Source organism: Dipodomys spectabilis, unplaced genomic scaffold (genome assembly GCF_019054845.1).
Source record: "Dipodomys spectabilis isolate Male_0828 unplaced genomic scaffold, ASM1905484v1 ptg000075l, whole genome shotgun sequence".
NCBI classification, from domain to species: Eukaryota; Metazoa; Chordata; class Mammalia; order Rodentia; family Heteromyidae; genus Dipodomys; species Dipodomys spectabilis.
Genome location: NW_024870752.1, coordinates 12,562,435 through 12,580,048, shown reverse-complemented (window position 1 = coordinate 12,580,048; position 17,614 = coordinate 12,562,435). Strand labels below are relative to the sequence as shown.

At 43.1% G+C, this 17,614-nt stretch overlaps 1 long non-coding RNA gene across 1 annotated transcript; it reads right to left on the bottom strand.

Moving 5' to 3' along the window:
- Positions 1 to 1,275: 1,275 nt before the first annotated feature.
- Positions 1,276 to 17,336, bottom strand: LOC122110175. The gene is made up of 3 exons (XR_006147842.1): positions 17,138 to 17,336; positions 7,724 to 7,839; positions 1,276 to 1,379 (listed from the first exon to the last, which is right to left on the bottom strand). It is a non-coding gene; the product is annotated as an uncharacterized LOC122110175 (long non-coding RNA).
- Between the last annotated feature and the right edge of the window lie 278 nt (positions 17,337 to 17,614).

Genomic DNA, 17,614 nt, shown 5'->3' with positions numbered 1-17,614 from the left:
TTCCTTTATGGAAAGAAATATTGAGCATTTCTTCAGGTGTCTACTGACCATTTTTACTTCTTCTTCTGAGAAGAGGGACAAAAAGAGGCAAATTTGTTAATTCTTTGAGGTTTGGTTTCATAATGTTGAAATCCTAACCTGAAAGGTGATTTTGGAGGCAAGGCCTCTGAGAGATGATCATGTTATGGAAGTGGATCTCCCAGGAATGACCTTATAAAGCAGATCTCAGGTTCCAAAGGTACACATCAAACTCCAAATTGCAACATAGGTTGTAGGTGATACTTCAACACAAGTGAGCTGAACCTAGCAGAGCACATTTTCACTCTCACTTTTGGAACTTGGAAAAGTCCACATTGAGCATGGAACTGAGATATCTTCCTATGTGTGAGACAGGCCACTCCTCAGAACTGCTTGATAGCCTGAAGAGGCTGAAAGGCTCAGTCTACTAACCTACAAGGAGGGAAGTTAGCCCATCACCCTCTTGATAAATGACTGTAACATTCCTGCCCCATGGGGGCGGGGAGCTAGCAGTGAGACAGTATTCGAGCATACTTTCCAGTTATGAAGCACAGTGCAAGCGTGCATTGTGATTTAGATGACGGTCCTCAGCAACCATCTGTCACGACATTCTGCTTCCTTGGAAAGATGTCCCTGGCTTCGTTGTGTGTTGTAACATCTTGATTTTCTTAGTTGAGTGAAGTAGTGGGTAGATGTGAAATTCTGGAATCAGATTGCCTTCGTTGGAATGTGGTAACTGCGTGTGCCCAGGCAAGTTACTATGATTGTCTTTTGAGGCCCCTCAGTATCTGGGGGGAGGGGTGGTTTGTCAGCTCTGGGATCTCTGTAGGTGCCAAAATCTGCAGATGCTCAAGGCCCTGAGTTAAAATGGTGTGGGATTTGCACAGAACCTATCCACATTCTCCTGTATACTTTAAATCATCACCTGATTACTTACAATGCTCAGTGCAATGGAAATCATTATTATCTTATGTTGTACAAGGAACAAAGACAAGAAAAAAGTTCTTTTAATGCCCATTACAAGTACAGTTCTCTTTCCTTTTTTGTATTTGTGGTACTGGTGATTGATTTCAGGACCTCATACTTTCTGGGCAAGCACTCTACCACATGAGCCATATGCCTGATCTTTTATGTTTACTTAATTTATTCTTCAGATAGGATTGTGTACCAACTTCAGACTATGGTCCTCCTGCCTCTGTTTCCTGCTAGCTGGGGTTACTCATGTGTACCACCATGACTCACTTGTTTGAGACAGGGTCTTGTTAACATTTTTATTTTTTGGCCTGGGGTAGCCTTGAACTGTAGTTCTTCTCCCCTTTGCTGAGGATTGCATCAGTTTTGTTTTCAATCCTTAGTTGAATCTGAAGATGCAGAAACAGAGACAGCAGGGTTACTGTACTTTGAGCATTTTATCTGTAAAGTGGAACTAAGGTCTGAGTCTTTGTGGCTGCTTGAAACCCTAATTTTCCTTTATTTTTCTAGTATTATAAGATCACTTATTTGTGGGGAGAAGTGTGTGTGTGTGTGTGTGTGTGTGTGTGTGTGTGTGTGTGTGTGTTGGTTCTGGGGCTTGAACTAGGGGGACTTAGACTCTCACATGGCTCTTTTGCTTAAGGCTGGCACTTACTACTTGACTCATACCTCCACTTCCAAAGTTTTGCTGATTAATTGGAGATAAGAGTGTCACAGATTTCCCTGCCCAGACTGGCTTTGAACCGCAATCCTCAGATCTTAGTCTCCTGAGTAGATAGGAGTAGAGGAATGAGCCAACAGCGCCCAGCATGAATGAACTTCTATGGTGTCCTGACCTTAAATGGAGATTTCCAGAATCATAAACACATTCCATTCTTCATTGGCTCAGGATTGGCCTTTTACCTCATTCAAGAGTCAGTCTTCAGGGTACTCTTTGCAGATGTGGGAATTCTCTGATTTGGCATGGCTTAGTTTTCTAACCACTTCCCACCTGCATACCCACGGAAATACTTGCCATTCCCCAGATCTTCCGTTCACTCCCTGCCTTGTTTTGTACATAATGTTCCTTGGAGTCCCTTTTGTATGGCTCACTGCCACATGTCCTTCAGGCCCTGGGTTCCAGTGTGTCAGCTCTGCTACCCAGTCCCTCCAGGTCTTGCTGGAGAGTGGAGCTCTTTCTCCTTGTTTGTGCTCTTAGGGACCATCCAGTGGCATATTTAGTTGTTGGTTCTTTTCTAATGATGAGTTCCTCCCCACTATGAGCTCTTTGAGAATAGAAATGTAAACTCTTCACATCAGTATTTCTAGGACTTACAAGAACCTGTGATATAAAGCAATCCATAAATATTTGCAGAATAAGTAAGGAATGAATGAATTCTTTCTGACAAGGAAAAATATTTTGCAGGTATTATTTGATAGCGATGGTCTGTCCTGATGTTAAACTCTGTTAATTAGAAATGAAACCATGGGGCTGGGATGATGGCTCAGTGGTAGAGTGCTTGCCTTGCATGCATATGAGGCCCTGGGTTCGATTCCTCAGCACCACATGAGCAAAAAGAAAAAAAGCCGGAAGTGGTACTGTGGCTCAAGTGGTAGAGCGCTAGCCTTGAGCTGAAGCGCTGAGGGACAGTGCCCAGACCCAGAGTTCAGGCCCATGACTGGACCCCCCCCCCCAAAAAAAGAAATGAAACCATGGCCTTGAATGAATTACTTTTGAGATTCAGTAGCTTTAAAATATATTTCAAGAGCTGGGAATGTGACTTAGTAGTAGAGTGCTTGCCTAGCATGCATGAAGCCCTAGGTTTGATTCCTCAGTACCATATAAACAGAAAAGGCTGGAAGTGGCACTGTGGCTCAAGTGGTAGAGAGCTAGCTTTGAGCAAGAGAAGCTCAGGGACAGTGCCCAGGCCCTGAGTTCATGCCCTAGGACTGATAAAACCCCAAAACCCAAACCTTATTTCAAAGCTGAGACTCTTATCTCCAATTAAGCAGCAAAAATCTGAAAGTAGAGGTGTGGCTGAAGTGGTAGAGCTCCAGCCTTGAGTGAAAAAGGTAATTCCCTCTATGAGTAAGGACTTATTTTCTCTGTCCATGAAAGAATTAAAAGGCAGGAAAGTGTTTAAGATAAACAAAATTACTTCATTTGAAAGTTAACAGTGAAAGGAGAGACCCTCTCATCTGAGAGTGGCCCCCAAAAGAGGAGTTCAATGGAGTCCTTTTCAGGGGTGGTACTATAGTAAGGGCCCCTCCCACATCTCCTCCTTTGGGCTTTGCTGATTGCTTGATGGCTCATGCTTGAGCCAACATGGCTCTTTTTATTGGTTGATTGCACACTCAGGACATTATGGGAAGAAGCATTTGAGCAGGAGCCCTAGACACTGTGGGAACAAGAGGCTCCATGATTGGCCACATGTTATCTGCCATGTGTTATACCTGCCTTTGTTTATCTCTATCTACTTAACAGTTCTCCTTTCTTTCCCTTGAAGTGAGACCATGAGGCCCTGAGTTCAAGCCCCAGTTTTGGGACACAAATAAGTAAACAAACAGCAATAACAACAAAACAGATTTTAGCAAGTCCTTTGTACTTGAATTTCTAGATCTTTTGGAATTTAAAATCTCCTCATCAAGCTGGGCGCCCGGTGGCTCACGCCTATAATCCTAGCTACTCAGGAGGCTGAGATCTGAGGATCGCGGTTCAAACCACTAGAAAACTGGAAGTGGTGCTGTGGCTCAAGCAGTAGAGCACTGGCCTTGAGCTGAAGAGCACAGGGACAGCGCCCAAGCCCAGCATTCAAGCCCCACCACCACCAAAAAAAAAAAAAAAAAAAATCTCATCACCCTTTGTTCATGAAACAGCTTAGAAACAAAGATAATGTGAATCTGGTTGAGTTATGATAGGAACCTGCTAATTACTTGTTTCCATGTCTGAACTTCAGAAAAATTGAGTGTTTTATTAAGATTTGAAAAAGACATTTCAGATACCCAGGCCCTAGAGGCTCACGCCTGTAATCCTAGCTACTCAGAAGGCTGAAATATGAGGATCATTGTTCAAAGCCAGCCTGGCCAGGAAAGTCCGTGAAACTCCTATCCCCAATAAAACTGGAAGTGGCGCTGTGGCTCAAGCTCACCTTGAGCTGAAGAGCTCAGGGACAGTGCCCAGGCCAGAGTTCAAGCCCCATGACTGACAAAAAGAAAAAAAAAAGACATTTCAGAACCTGATGAATCAAAGTTGCTAGCACCCTCATTAAAAAGACTAAAATTTCCACATCTAAGGGAAAACATATATCTTTTGTCTCCCTGGGCCTGAGTTACTTCACTTCACAACATAATTATTCTCAGGTCTTTCAATTTCTTTATAAGTGATACAATAGCATTTTCTCTAATGGATGGGTAAAATTCGTGTGTGTGTGTGTGTGTGTGTGTTTGTATCACATTTTCTTGATCCATTTGCCCATTGAGGGACATCTGGGCCTATTCCATACCTTAGCTATGGTGAATAGTGCTGCAATAAAAATGGTCGTGCTAGAGGCTTTCCTGTATCCTGTTTAATTTTTTCAGGAACATCCACACTGCTTTGTGGAAGCTGGATTTAGCTCATAAACTTATAATACGTTGGGTGGTGTGCAAGTATATGCAAATATATTAACTGAAATAAAATAGGTTCCAGAGAGTACTCACACAGTGTAATTCCTTAGAAAAGCAAAGTGAAAGTTCAGCAAAATACCAGGAAGAGATACTAGAAAATGTGGATGGGTCAAGGTGAAAGGGGTGAACAAACGAACAAAGGAAAGGGAGAAGAGGAGAATACAGTCAGGCATCCAAAATACTGGGCTGGGAATGTGGCTTAGTGGTCGAGTGCTTCTCTAGCGTACATGAAGTCATCGGTTCGATTCCTCAGTAACCACATAAACAGAAAAAGCTAGAAGTGGCACTGTGGCTCAAGTGGTAGAGTGCTAACTTTGAGCAAAAGAAGCTCAGAGACAGTGCCCAGGCCCTGAGTTTAAGCCCCATGACTGGCCAAAAAAAAAAAAAAAGAATCCAAAATATATCCTACAAAATTAGGAAGGGAAACGGTAGGTAAGGGAGGGATGGGTGAGAATGTTGAAAGTGGTGACATTGATCAAGATATATTGTATTCATAAGCTGCTTTGTTAAATGGCAACTGCTTTGTATAACTACTTAAAGATAATTTAAAAAAGAAAAAAAAGAAGAGTAAAGTTGCCTATTTCCAGTGGCTCAAGCCTGTAATCCTCCCTACTCAGGAGGCTGAGATCTAAGGATTAAGTTCAAAGCCAGGCCAGACAGAAAAGCCCTTGAGTCTCATATCCAATTAACTACCAAAAAAGAAAAAAAAAAGAAAAAGCTAGATGTAGAGCTGTGGCTCAAGTGGTAGAATGCTATCCTTGAGCACAATAACTCAGGGATAATATCCAGACCCAGAGTTTGAGCCCCAAGACTGACACACCACGTTTACACCTCTGCTCCCACAAAGTTCACATCGACATTTGCCTATATGTTCTCTTATCATTAATGAGAGACAGATATTGAAGCTATGTTGTCTTTGCTTGTTTTTCAGCTTTTTTTTTTTTTTTTTTGTCGGTTGTGGGGCTTGAACTCTGGGCCTGGGCGCTGTCCCTCAGCTCCTCAGCTCAAGGCTAGCGCTCTACCACTTAAGCCACAGCACCACTTCCGCTTTTTTCTGTTTATGTGGTGCTGAGGAATTGAACCCAGGGCCTCATGCATGCAAGGCAAGCACTCTATCACTGAGCCACCTTCCCAGCCCCTTGTTTTTCAGCTTTTAAACTGAGTCTTAAATATTAAAAAGTATGAGGTGTTTTATTTATTTATTTATTTTGGTCCAGTGGTGGGACCTGAACTCTGGGCCTGGGTGCTGTCCCTCAGCTCTTCAGCTCAAGGTAGCACTCTACCACTTGAGCTACAGCGCCACTTCTGACTTTTTTTCCCCCTGCTTATGTGGTGCTGAGGAATCGAACCCAGGGTCTCATGGATGCAAGGCAAGCGCTCTACCACTGAGCTACCTTCTCTATCTCCCTGAATCATTTGCCTTTTTTTTTTTTTGTCAGTTGTGAGGCTTGAACTCGGCCTGGGTGCTGTCCCTCAGCTGTTCAGCTCAAGGCAAGCACACTATCACTTGAGCCACAGAGCCACTTCCTGAGGTGTTTCGTTTTTTTTTTTTGTTTTGCCTTCACTTCTAGACCAGAACCAGGTATCATCGGTAAAACTGTCTAATTGAATTTGCAAAGTGACTTTATATGAGGAGGAATTTTTGAGTTAACTCTCTCCCCAAAGAGCATTCTTCATTCAGAAAAAACAAGAAGTTCGGGTATCTGTTCTTCCTTTATTATTGTCGTGGTAGAGAAGCAAAGGAATTGGTCTGTATTCTTTTCATTGCTGTTGTTTTGATACTGGGGCTTGAACTCAGGGCCTGGGTGCTGTCTGAGTTTTATGGACCAAGCAACTGAGAATAGTAAGAATTTCCAGTTTGAGCAGTGAGTGGCTGAGGACCATTCATCTATTCACTGACCTGTGACCTCTCATGCTACCCCTGGGTTCTGTGATTCAGTGTGGGGCCTCCCTGGCCTGGGAGGTAGAGAAGGGAGGGAACTGCAGCCCCTTCTACCTTGCCATCTAGTCCCCATGCAGGAGAGGGGTGGATACAGCCCTGCTTTCCTCTGGAGGAAGCCGCACCCTGCGTTGTGAAGTGAGTTGCAGTGTGCACGTGTCTGTCTGCAGCTGTGCATGCAGGTGTGTGTGTGTCTGTGGGCTGGGCAGAAGTGCGGGCGTGCGAGGGGAAGGCTTAGAGAGTCACAGGACAAACACCTGGGTCCCCTGTGACCTGTTGGAGTGCTTGGAGTTTTGAGGACATTTTTGAGGACGCTTGGAAAGCTAGCTCAGGCCAGCCAGGGAGTGGAGGTAGGTCAGGCTGCTTTGTACTCACAGAGGAGCTGAAACAGTTCTTGGCTGGCGTAGCAGTGACGCAGACAGCCTCGGAGAGCAGATGCAGCTATTTTTTTCTTTCTTTCTCTAGTTGGTCTTAGACTTGGGAGGTGGGTTTTCTAAAAGAAATAGTGTGTTGGCCAGTTGCTCTCAGAGAGAGACTGAGAGAGAGAGAAACAGAGAGAGAGAGAGAGAGCCACTAAGGTGTTGTTTAGTGGTAACATATGTGTTGGCAGCTCCCCGTGTGACAGCAGGCATAAAATTCAACTCATTCTGTGGGCTGTGTAGCTTGTGAGCCAGGTCCTTTGCCATGCAGAGACCAGGAGTGGGTTATTGCAGGTGGGGCCCCGAGAGGAGACGGGTAGAAGGATGATGAGGGGAGGAGGGAAGAAGGCAGGCAGGAATTCGCTGTATGTATCATAGAATTAAGAAAAATAAGGGAGGGGATAGGTCGAAGGGGGTTGAAGAGGTTGACACGGATCAAACTGCATTGTTAAATGGCAAAAATTCAATGCATAACCTAAAATTCAGTAAAGTGAGGGAAGGCAGGGTTGGGAGGGGTGGTCAAGATGCACTGTATTCATAAACTGCTTAAAAATGATAAAAAAATATTAAAAAAAATTGAATTTGGACCTGCTGGGAAAAGTTCTGTTAGACCAGTTTGCCCTATGCTGTGTTCTATCTTATCTGACACATCACATAAGCTGCTTATGGGGCTGATGTGCCCAGAGGGCCCATTGTCCCCTCTCCCCACCCATCCCTACCTCCTCCTTACCATCACTGCCAGGGCTGAGCCCCACAGCTTGCAGTTTGTAGGGGGAGTTAGCCTCAGGGAGTCACGGAGGATGGGAGGGAGGAAAGATGGAGGCCATCTTGGTCTGTTTTCTGTCACTGTAACAAAATACCAAAGACTGGATAATCTATAATGAAAAAGTAACTCCCTGCAGTCTGTGAGACTGGGAAGATCAAGATGAAGAGGCTCACATCTGGCCTACGCCTCTGTATTTCTTCATCGTATGGTGCCAGCTGAAGGGCCCAGGAGCTTCCCTTAAGTGCTTTGAGCTTCCTCTTCAGAGCTTCCTGTTTCCTGCTGGCCCTAGACCACAGTCTCCAGTGACTTCCCACTGGGTGTTACCTGGGGGTGTTTCAGTTTGTACCTCTAGCCTCCCATCGTGAGAACCCCATTTCCCAGCTCTACTTCCCTGCCCTGTCTGGGTGCCATCCTCTTTCAGTTCCTCCTGGGTCTTCACGACTGACCCTGGATTTCTTGGTCCCCTTTCTTCTGATCTCTTTTCATTCCCCCAGCTTTAAGGTACACAAGAGAGCAAACTCTCGCCAGGCATTTCTCTGAGTGCCCGTCAGGTGCTTTACCCTGTTGGTCACTTGAATATTGAGTATATTTTTTGTCTTCCATGTGTTCAAACCTCCTAGGGTAGGATGAATGATCTCTTTGACCTTTTTCAGTAAGATATGCACTACTGTCTCCATTCTATAGAGCAGAGTTCTATGTGGCTTAGAGAAATGAGAGAAATACTGTGTCTGAGGCAGAGCCAGAATGGAAGTCTGCTTTCCTGTCCCCCAAGTCAGAGCTTCTCCTTCTCCAGGAACAGTGGCTTGTTTTGCATCATTGAACTTAAGTTGAACCTAGAAGAAGCTTCATGTATTCTAAAAACAGCTAGTGTGACTTCAGGGTTTTAAAGTGTAGTAGAACATTTTTTTTTTTTTTTGCTAACTCATTCATCAGAGACATTTGCCTGCCTCTGACTTTGAGCCTCTGTTTGCTCTGTAATTCATTGTGATTCTAAAAATTACCCCTGGCTCCCTACAGGCCTCAATTTTAGACTCCTGGTGTCTTGACAATACAAGATTAAAACTAGAGCAGTGGGAATGTTTTTCTAGAAGAAAAAAGAATTTCTGCTGCTCTAGTTTTAATCTTGTGGGGTTTTTTTTTAATATCAGAAATTAGACATAGGGAACTCTTGCTTATCTTTTCTTCCCTACAAAATAATGATGTGGATAAACCTTTGCTGGGGCTACAATAAGCTGAGGTCATCAAGCCAATTCATCATTGTTATCCAATAACTGTGACCTGTGAGAGAAACAAAGGAGAGATATTTGATCACCACCTGGCTGAAGCCTGAACTGTAGAATTCAGCAGATCTAGATGCAAGACCTAACTGCATGCCCTTTGGTGCTATCATTCTTAGAGCCTCAGTTTCCTCTACTGGAACATGGGTATGATTGAGAGTCGCATGTGATTTGTGAAGACTTAACAGCGCTTAGAGATTCAGGCCCATGATCGCCTCCCTCGCCATCACTTTTTTTTTTTGGTCGGTCATGGGGCTTGAACTCTGGGCCTAGGCACTGTCCCTCAGCTCTGCAGCTCAAAGTGAGCACTCTACCACTTCAGCTACAGTGCCACTTCCGGTTTTCTGGTGGTTTATTGGAGATAGGAGTCTCACGGTCTCTCCTAATCGGGCTGGCTTTGAACCGTGATCCTCAGATCTCAGCCTCCTGAGTAGCTAGGATTACAGGCGTGAGCCACCAGCGCCCGGCCCGCCATCACTTCTGACAGAGACCACAAATGTCATCTTGGGGACAATTGCTATGAGGATGGGGGTGGAGTCAGGAATCTCTCGGTTGGCCTCCTACCCAATCTGCTTCCCTCCAGAAAGCAGAGACTTCACCCACAAAGGCTTGTGGTTCAGATCATTCTTCAGGGAGGTGCTGCAGAAATCTAAGGTGGGGAAAGGTGAGAAAGACCCTGGAATAAAATCACCACCATGGTGGGATGCGCTGTGGCCTGGGAGGGTGGCGGGAGCCATCCTTGGTCTTGAGCACATTCATGCATAAAGAAATCAGAGTCCAGGTGACCCTTGATCCTTGAGGGGGAAGTTCTGTTCCATGTGTTCCCATTCAACCGTACCCAAAACACACTCCAGGATAGAAGCTTAGAGGCCTAGGTTGAAAAAGGGCCCTGAATAGTTTTGGGGGAACATTGTTTCTGTGTTAGGAAGCTGATGGGAGAGGGAGTACCTGGAATCCCTTTTCTTGAAGGTGATGGCTAGAAGATCAAGGGTGGGAATATTTCATTGCTGGGCAGAGGTTGGATATCTTGCAGGTCACAATATGTTGGGCTGATAGCATAATTGGGGAATGATAGGGAATGCAAGTTGCCAGCTACATATAGAAAGTATTAAGCACAATGTCTGACATATATATAATATACTATACTATAATATATAGTATATAATATATAATATAGTGTATAATATAACATATTATATATTATATGCATTATATATAAATATATATAAATATATATGTAATCAGGAAGTGGTTGCTTGGCACTGGTGGCTCATGCTTGTAATCCTAGGTACTCAGGAGGCTGAGATCTGAGGATCACAAAGCCAGCCTAGGCCCCCCCCCAAAAATGTGTATGAGACGCTAGTATCTAGTTTACCAGCAAAAAGCCAAAAGTGGAGGTGTAGCTCAAGTGGTAAAATGTTAGTCTTGAGCAAGCAAAGAAGCCAAGTGAGAGCAAGAGTTACTGAGTTCAAGCCCAGATATAGGCACACACACACACACACACACACACACACACACACACACACACACACAAGATAACTCAGCACATAGCTGTATTACTAAGAATGATTTTGATGAGGATCCTTTCAGGATGAAGGAATAAGGGAAACCATCCCACCACCATCCATCATCACCTTTGCCAAGTGTCAGGGGTCTGCTAGCTGCTGGCCAGGGCAGGTGGGGAATGATGTACAGAAGCAAGCCAGTGGTTGTTCTCTGGTGGTTGTGGCCTGTTTTACTGTCCAGAAGCCTGGCTGAGAGCAGTTAGGCATTGCTCAGCTCTTCCCTGCTGGAAGACCCCAATGAGAAAGTGATAGTCAAAGAGCCCTTTGACGGGCTGGGAAGGTGGCTCAGTGGTAGAGTGCTTGCCTTGCATGCATGAGGCCCTGGGTTCGATTCCTCAGCACCACATAAGCAGAAAAAGCCTGAAGTGGTGCTTTGGCTCAAGTGGTAGAGCGCTAGCCTTGAGCTGAAGAACTGAGGGACAGCGCCCAGGCCCCAGAGTTCAGGCCCCACAATCAACAAAACAAAACAAAATAAAAACCCAAACAACAAAAAAAGAGCCCTTTGATGGCATTCCTGCCTATCAGCCCAGGCTAGAAAGTAGGCTGGAGCCCAAGGAACATCACCCAGTATAACCTGCCTCTGATTTGAAGGACAGCAAACTTGGATGACTGGCCTTGGGTCACAAGGTTAAGGCCAACACAGAAATCCAAGTTCTCCAATCCCAGTTCAGCCCTCTTCCCCATTCCTTTCCATCACTGAAGTGTGGGCACTACTCTGGATAGAGAAATGCTGATGTCACTCTTGTTTTGGATCTAGATTTAAAGGTGAATAGGCTCAGTTTCCTCCTGCCCTAGAGCCAACTCAAGCCCTCTGTTGCAGGGAGCACAGATGACTTTGCAAATCTGAAGAGAAAGCACTGCTATTTAAGGAATCAGGGGAGCCAGGAGCAATTTGACCTTGTAGTACACACTCACAGGTCAAACACTTTCTCAGCAGGAAGAGCATCAGCCAAACAATGTAAGGAAGTACCCGGTTTATGGGTACTAATTCTGGCCCGGGAAATATCCAGGAAGATTCTGGTCTGAAAACTGAGCAGCTGGAGAGAACCTCTTGGATCCCTGGTGACATGTGTGCTATATTCGGCCTGCTTCCCAAAGATTCTACCCTTGGCCTACTTCTCAGAGGATGTTTGGCTTAAAAGGATCTCTGATAAACACATGCCCATCCAGAGGGTGGATGAAAAGTATTGCTTCATGCTCTGCCATGCTATGGAAGGAATGAATGGCTGGCAGAGCTCGAAGTCATCTCTGTCTGGAAGTAGGTTAAGTGGGTGGCGTTGGTTTCTTTGAGTTAGTGGGAACTGTAGACAAACAGGCTTTGCACTGTAGGGAAGGCCATTTACTTGTTGATTGATTTGGGGCCTAAAAGCCACCTCACAAAGAAAGCACAGGAACTGGGGTGTTGGGAAGTCCAAGGCATCTTGGGTATTCCCTTACTACAGGTGGGCTGTATCTAGCTTATTCAGTCAGCTTCTTCCAACTTTGCTAGCATGTTTCTCACCTAGTCAGCCACAGCACGCCTTGTTTCCAAGGTTGCCATCTTTACTATACTATAGTACCAGTTACCTGTGTGAATTTGTGAATGTCTGGTCTATGTTTGAAAAGTGCCTTCCTCGTTCAGGGTTGACTGGGCTAGGTGGACATAAACTCTGTCTATTTTTCTTTTGTGATGTTTGGGCAGCCGTGGTAACCTAGGGGATGAAGGATTTGTTCTGATCTTCTCTTTCTCTCTTTGTTAGAATAGTAGCTCAACCCCCTCCCCCTTTTCTTTAGTCAGCAAAGTCAGCACTATTCACCCGCGGTGGAGTATGACTCTAAGAGGACTGTGCTGGCCAGGGACCTTGTTTTAATCCAGAACACAGTGTGATTTCCTAAATTGTACAGGACCACAGCGCAGTACTGCAGCAAACCATTTAAGTTTAAATGGAGGTGGCCACCTACCTGTTCTTTGTAGGAAGCCATTGGCATTATTTAAGTAGGTCTCTCAGATAGAGTCACTTATAGGTCATTCCACAGGCAAGTCTCCAACTATAGCTTTATTCCAGTGCCTCAGTTCTACTCAGGACCTAACCCATAATAAATTCACACAGTGCAACACGAACAATGTCTCCTATTTGCAGCAAGAATGATCAGTTAGATAAGCATAAACCTTTCCTACAATCCAGCCATGCCATTCTTAGGCATCTGCCCTGAACATCATGAGCTAGGATGGTAAGGACCCCTGCACATCCGTGTTCATTGCCACACTATTCACAATAGCCAAGGTATGGAAACAGCCCAGATGCCCCACAATAGATGAATGGAACCAAAAAATGTGGTATCTGTATACAATGGAATTTTACAGTCATTAGAAAGAATAAAATAATGTCATTTGCAGGGAAATAGATAGAACTAGAACAAATCATGTTAAGTGAGATAAGCTAAGATCGAGAGACAAATGGCACATGTTCTCTCTGATATGTAGATGTTAGACCTAAAATGCACTGAGATATGACAAATTACACAGGATTCTAGATAACACATACAGTGAGACCAGAAGAGGATACTCTTAGGAGAGAATCACAAAGGTGTAATGCCTAAGCACCTCTTTGTATTTATATAAAATAATGTACATACTAAAATGAGCCCTTCAGATATGGAAACAAAAAACTTTTTTTTCTTTTTCAGTTTTTTGAGGATTCTGTCTTCTTTACCTTATATACAGTGTATTTATATGTACAGCTTCAGAAAGGAGGGGAGGGCACAGAACTGGAAGAAAATGGGTGAAAAATTGCAGCAATGGAGCTCACTGGACACTGATGAAAGTGAACTATCCAACTTGTGGGTGGGGAGGCGAGGGATTGGCTGGGAGAGAATGAGGAACAGAAGACATTGTACAAAAGGCAATGTGCTCATTACCTGACTCATGTAAATGTAACCTGTCTGTTTATCACCTCTAAAATAACAATAAAGTAAAAATGAAAAAGAAGGATCGCTGGGTACCGGTGGCTCACGCTTGCAATCCTAGCTACTCAGTAGGCTGAGATCTAAGGATTGCAGTTCAGAGCTGGCCCTGGCAGGCAAGACTGTGAGATTCTTTTTTTTTTTTTTTTTTGGGTCCAGTCATGGGCCTGAACTCTGGGCCTGGGCGCTGTCCCTCAGCTCTCCAGCTCAAGGCTAGTGTTCTACCAGTTGAGCCACAGCACCACTTCTGGCTTTTTTTCTTTTTGCTTATGTGGTGCTGAGGAATCGAACCCAGGGCCTCAAGCATGCAAGGCAAGCGCTCTACCACTGAGCCACCTTCCCTGCCTGACTGTGAGACTCTTATTTCCAATTAACCACCAGGAAACCAGAAATGGCGATGTGGCTCAAGTGGTAGAGCACTCACCTTGAGCTGAAGAGCTGAGGGACAGTGTCTGCTCAGGCCCAGAGTTCAAGCGCCACGACCAACAATAAATAAATAAATGGATCAAGAACAGTAGTAAATATACCCAGTGGAATTCTACGCTTCTATCAGAAAGAATGACATTGTCACATTGGTAAAGAAATGGAGAGACTTAGAAAAAAATCATATTAGTGAAATAAGCTAGACCCAAAGAAACATAGGTTCCATGTTTTTCCTCATTTGTAATAATTAGTAATAATGTCTAGTATAGTCCTAGCAGGGGATTACAATAGCTCAATAGTTATATACATATAAAATGATGCTAATCGAAATAAAAAAATAAAGAATATCAGAAAAAAGAGTATCGTTAGGAGTCTCAAAATTTGATGCAGATTGTGATAGTTGAAGGGAGATATTCTTGTTTATAAAACTCAGGGAAGGGAAAAATGTGACTTAGTCTGGGTTCCTGCTGGGAAATAAATGTATTTTCTCTGTGTCAGTCAGCGAGGTGATCAACATATGAGGAAGAAAGGTTAATTTTGGTTCACAATTTTGGGAGGTTTCAGCCCATGGCCAGTTGGTCTCATTGCTTTTGGGTCTGTGCTGGAAGCAGGTGGTGGAACAGAATCTCTCACTTCCTGGCTGGAATATGAATGAGAGGAAGAGTTGGAAATTCTACAACCCCTTTCCAGAGGATACCTTGATGACCCCAGACCTCTCAATAGGCTAAACCGGGGGCCAGTCTTCTAACACCAGAGCCCTTGGAGGCCACTGAGGATCCAAACCATAGCATTTTCCTGCTTGATTTAAAAATAATGAAAACAAAAACCAAACCCTTAGTGTAATTAACATGGATTTCTTTTTGCTGACTCAATAATTACTCTTCCTTGCTTCCTGACACCTAACGTCTTAAGAAGTTCTGATGAGTAAATATAAATGCACAACTCTGTACTATAATTACATCTATAATTTAAATACCTTTCATCTATCTTTTTAAAGCTAAGACCTTTAAGTAAATGTTTTAATTGCACCTTATAGTCATGCTGTTTCTTTCTCAGAGTCTCCAAATTAGCAATTGTTAAATAGTACAGTGCCAATAGGAGGTTTGATGTTTGCATTTAGCCATCTTGTAATTTCATTAATAAGGTTAGGATTTAGCATTTGATTTTTAATTGTTGGTATATATTAATAGTTTTCCTTTAAAAGCAGATTTCCTGGCTTTAAGTTGCCTCTCTAACCTAATGCACCATTTTATTTTATTTTTCCCCATGCCTTTTCCAAGTCTGATTGTGAGATACTCTAAGACCTGAATCCAAAGTGTGAGCTTTCTACTTTATTTTTGAGACAGAGTCTTACTAAGTTGTTCAAGTTGGTCTCAAAGTTTCAGTTCTCCTGCCTCAGCCTCCTGATGGCTGGACTTACATGTATGTGTCTCCATACCTGGCTAGTGAATGAGCATGCTTTGTATGTATCATGGCCCATTCATTTGAGCTGAACTGACATGTTTTCAGTTTTTCCAGTTGAAACTCTTCTTGCAATTGTATAATCTTTCAACTTTGACATTACTTTATAGTTTTGTGATTATTTCAGAATTTTCATGATAGCAATGCTTGTAAGTTACTAAAAAGAAACTGTAAGTATATAAGTATACTTAATTTGGCATTTTCCAGTTTTTATTAACCTCTTTTGTATGATATTGCCTAAACTATGTTAACTGCAATTCTGTTATTTTTTTGTTTTAAGTTAAATGGAGGGACTGGGGATGCGGCTCAGTGGTAAGAGCCTGTTTTAGTGTGAAATCTAATCCCCAGAACTTGAAAAAAAATTAAGAAAACTAAAGAAGAGTCAAAACATTCAATAGGTCTGCTTGTACTGTTAGGAGTTGAGACTCTGTGTGCAGATTTTCTGTATCTTATTTTTGGTCTGCATAATCTGTCAGATACTCAAAGATTTGGTAAAACCTCCTATCATGATGATTGAGTTTTCAGTTCTTTCTATTAACAATTGTGTTTTGTGGTTTGTACAATCAAATATTATTGAGGCAATATTAAGGCTGTGTAGCTACAGAATGCTTATAAAATTCAGGGTTACCACTCAGTGTTAACCAGTTAATCCTTAACAATTCAGTTGAATATAAAGTATATTTCATTTTGTATGGATATATATTATGTATTACAAGCTGGACATTCCTAATTCAAAAATTACAATCCTCCGAAACCCCATACTCTTTGAGCATTGATATGCCACAGTGTAAAATTCCACAGCACAAACCCACTTTCCAGCTATGTGCATAGATATGAATTATGAAAGAGTTTCTTGTTTAGATTTGGGCTCCATCTCTAAGATATTCCTTTCCATCAACAAGATACCTTTAGTGTACTTTAGTCAGTTTATGTATATTCTTTCTTATTGCAGATTTCGTATGGAATTTTTTATCAACTGTCTTTAAAAATTTTTTTGGTTCTTTTTATTTGCTAGTCTTTAAAATTCTTCTTTTCCTTTCTGCTGACTTAAAAGATACCCAGTTTTGGGGCTGGGAATGTAGCTTAGTGGTAGAGCGCTTGCCTAGCATGCAAACATGAAGCTCTGGGTTCAATTCCTCAGTACCGCATAACAGAAAAAGCCAGATTTGGCACTGAGGGTCAAGTGGTAGAGTGCTAGCCTTGAGCAAAAGAAGCTCAGGGACAGTGCCCAAGCCCTGAGTTCAAAGCCCCAGGACTGGCCAAAAAAGAAAAAAAAAAAAAGAAGATACCCATTTTTATTTATGTTGTTCTTTTTGTGTGTGATTATTCTTAACTTTTAACGTATATTTTTAATGTTCAAAGATCAAAGTTGCAAGGTGCTGGTGGCTCAAACCTAGCAATCCTATCTAGTCAGAAGGCTGAGATCTAATGATCGCAGTATAAAGACAGCTTGGGCAGTAAAGTCCACGAGAGTCTTATCTCCAGTTAACCACCACAAAGCCAGAAAATGAAGCTGTGGCTCATATGGTAGAGTGCTAGCCTTGAGCACAAAAGCTCAAGAACAGTGGCTAGGCCCTGAGTTCAAGTTCCAGGACTGGCATGTGTGTGTGTGTGCACGTGTGCACATACACCCACACCCTTACCCCCCCACCCCCACCATGGAAATTAGTGATTCTCTTCCTTCTTCTGCACCACCAAGAACTTCTTACCTTTAATCTTTCACCTTCCATCTTAAGTTTAATTTATCTCCGGTGTGAAGCTTGGTTCCTGTATTCGTTTCCCACGTCTCTTGCTAAGCTCTTGTTTTTCCAGCCTGCTTCAGCTTTCCGTGGCTTGTGGAAGTGTGACTCCAGCTCTGCCTTCATCCTCATGTGGTCCTCCCCTTGTGTGCATGTCTCTGTGCCCCAGTTTCTTCTTTCAATAGGAAGCCAGTCACTTTGCATGAGGATTGCCTCATTTTAACTATTACGTCTAGTATGACTTTATGTCCCGATAAGGTTACTTCCTGTTGATCTTTGAGGGTAAGACTTTCACATATGAAAATATGAAAGACACAGTTCACCTCCTAAGAACTCCCTATTTTGACTGTATACCCCTAAATCAGTTGCTGGGCTTCAATTTGCTTCTTTTTTACCCTTTATTTTGCTCAGCTTTGCTTCTTGTAGCTTACATTGTCGTTTTGGCTT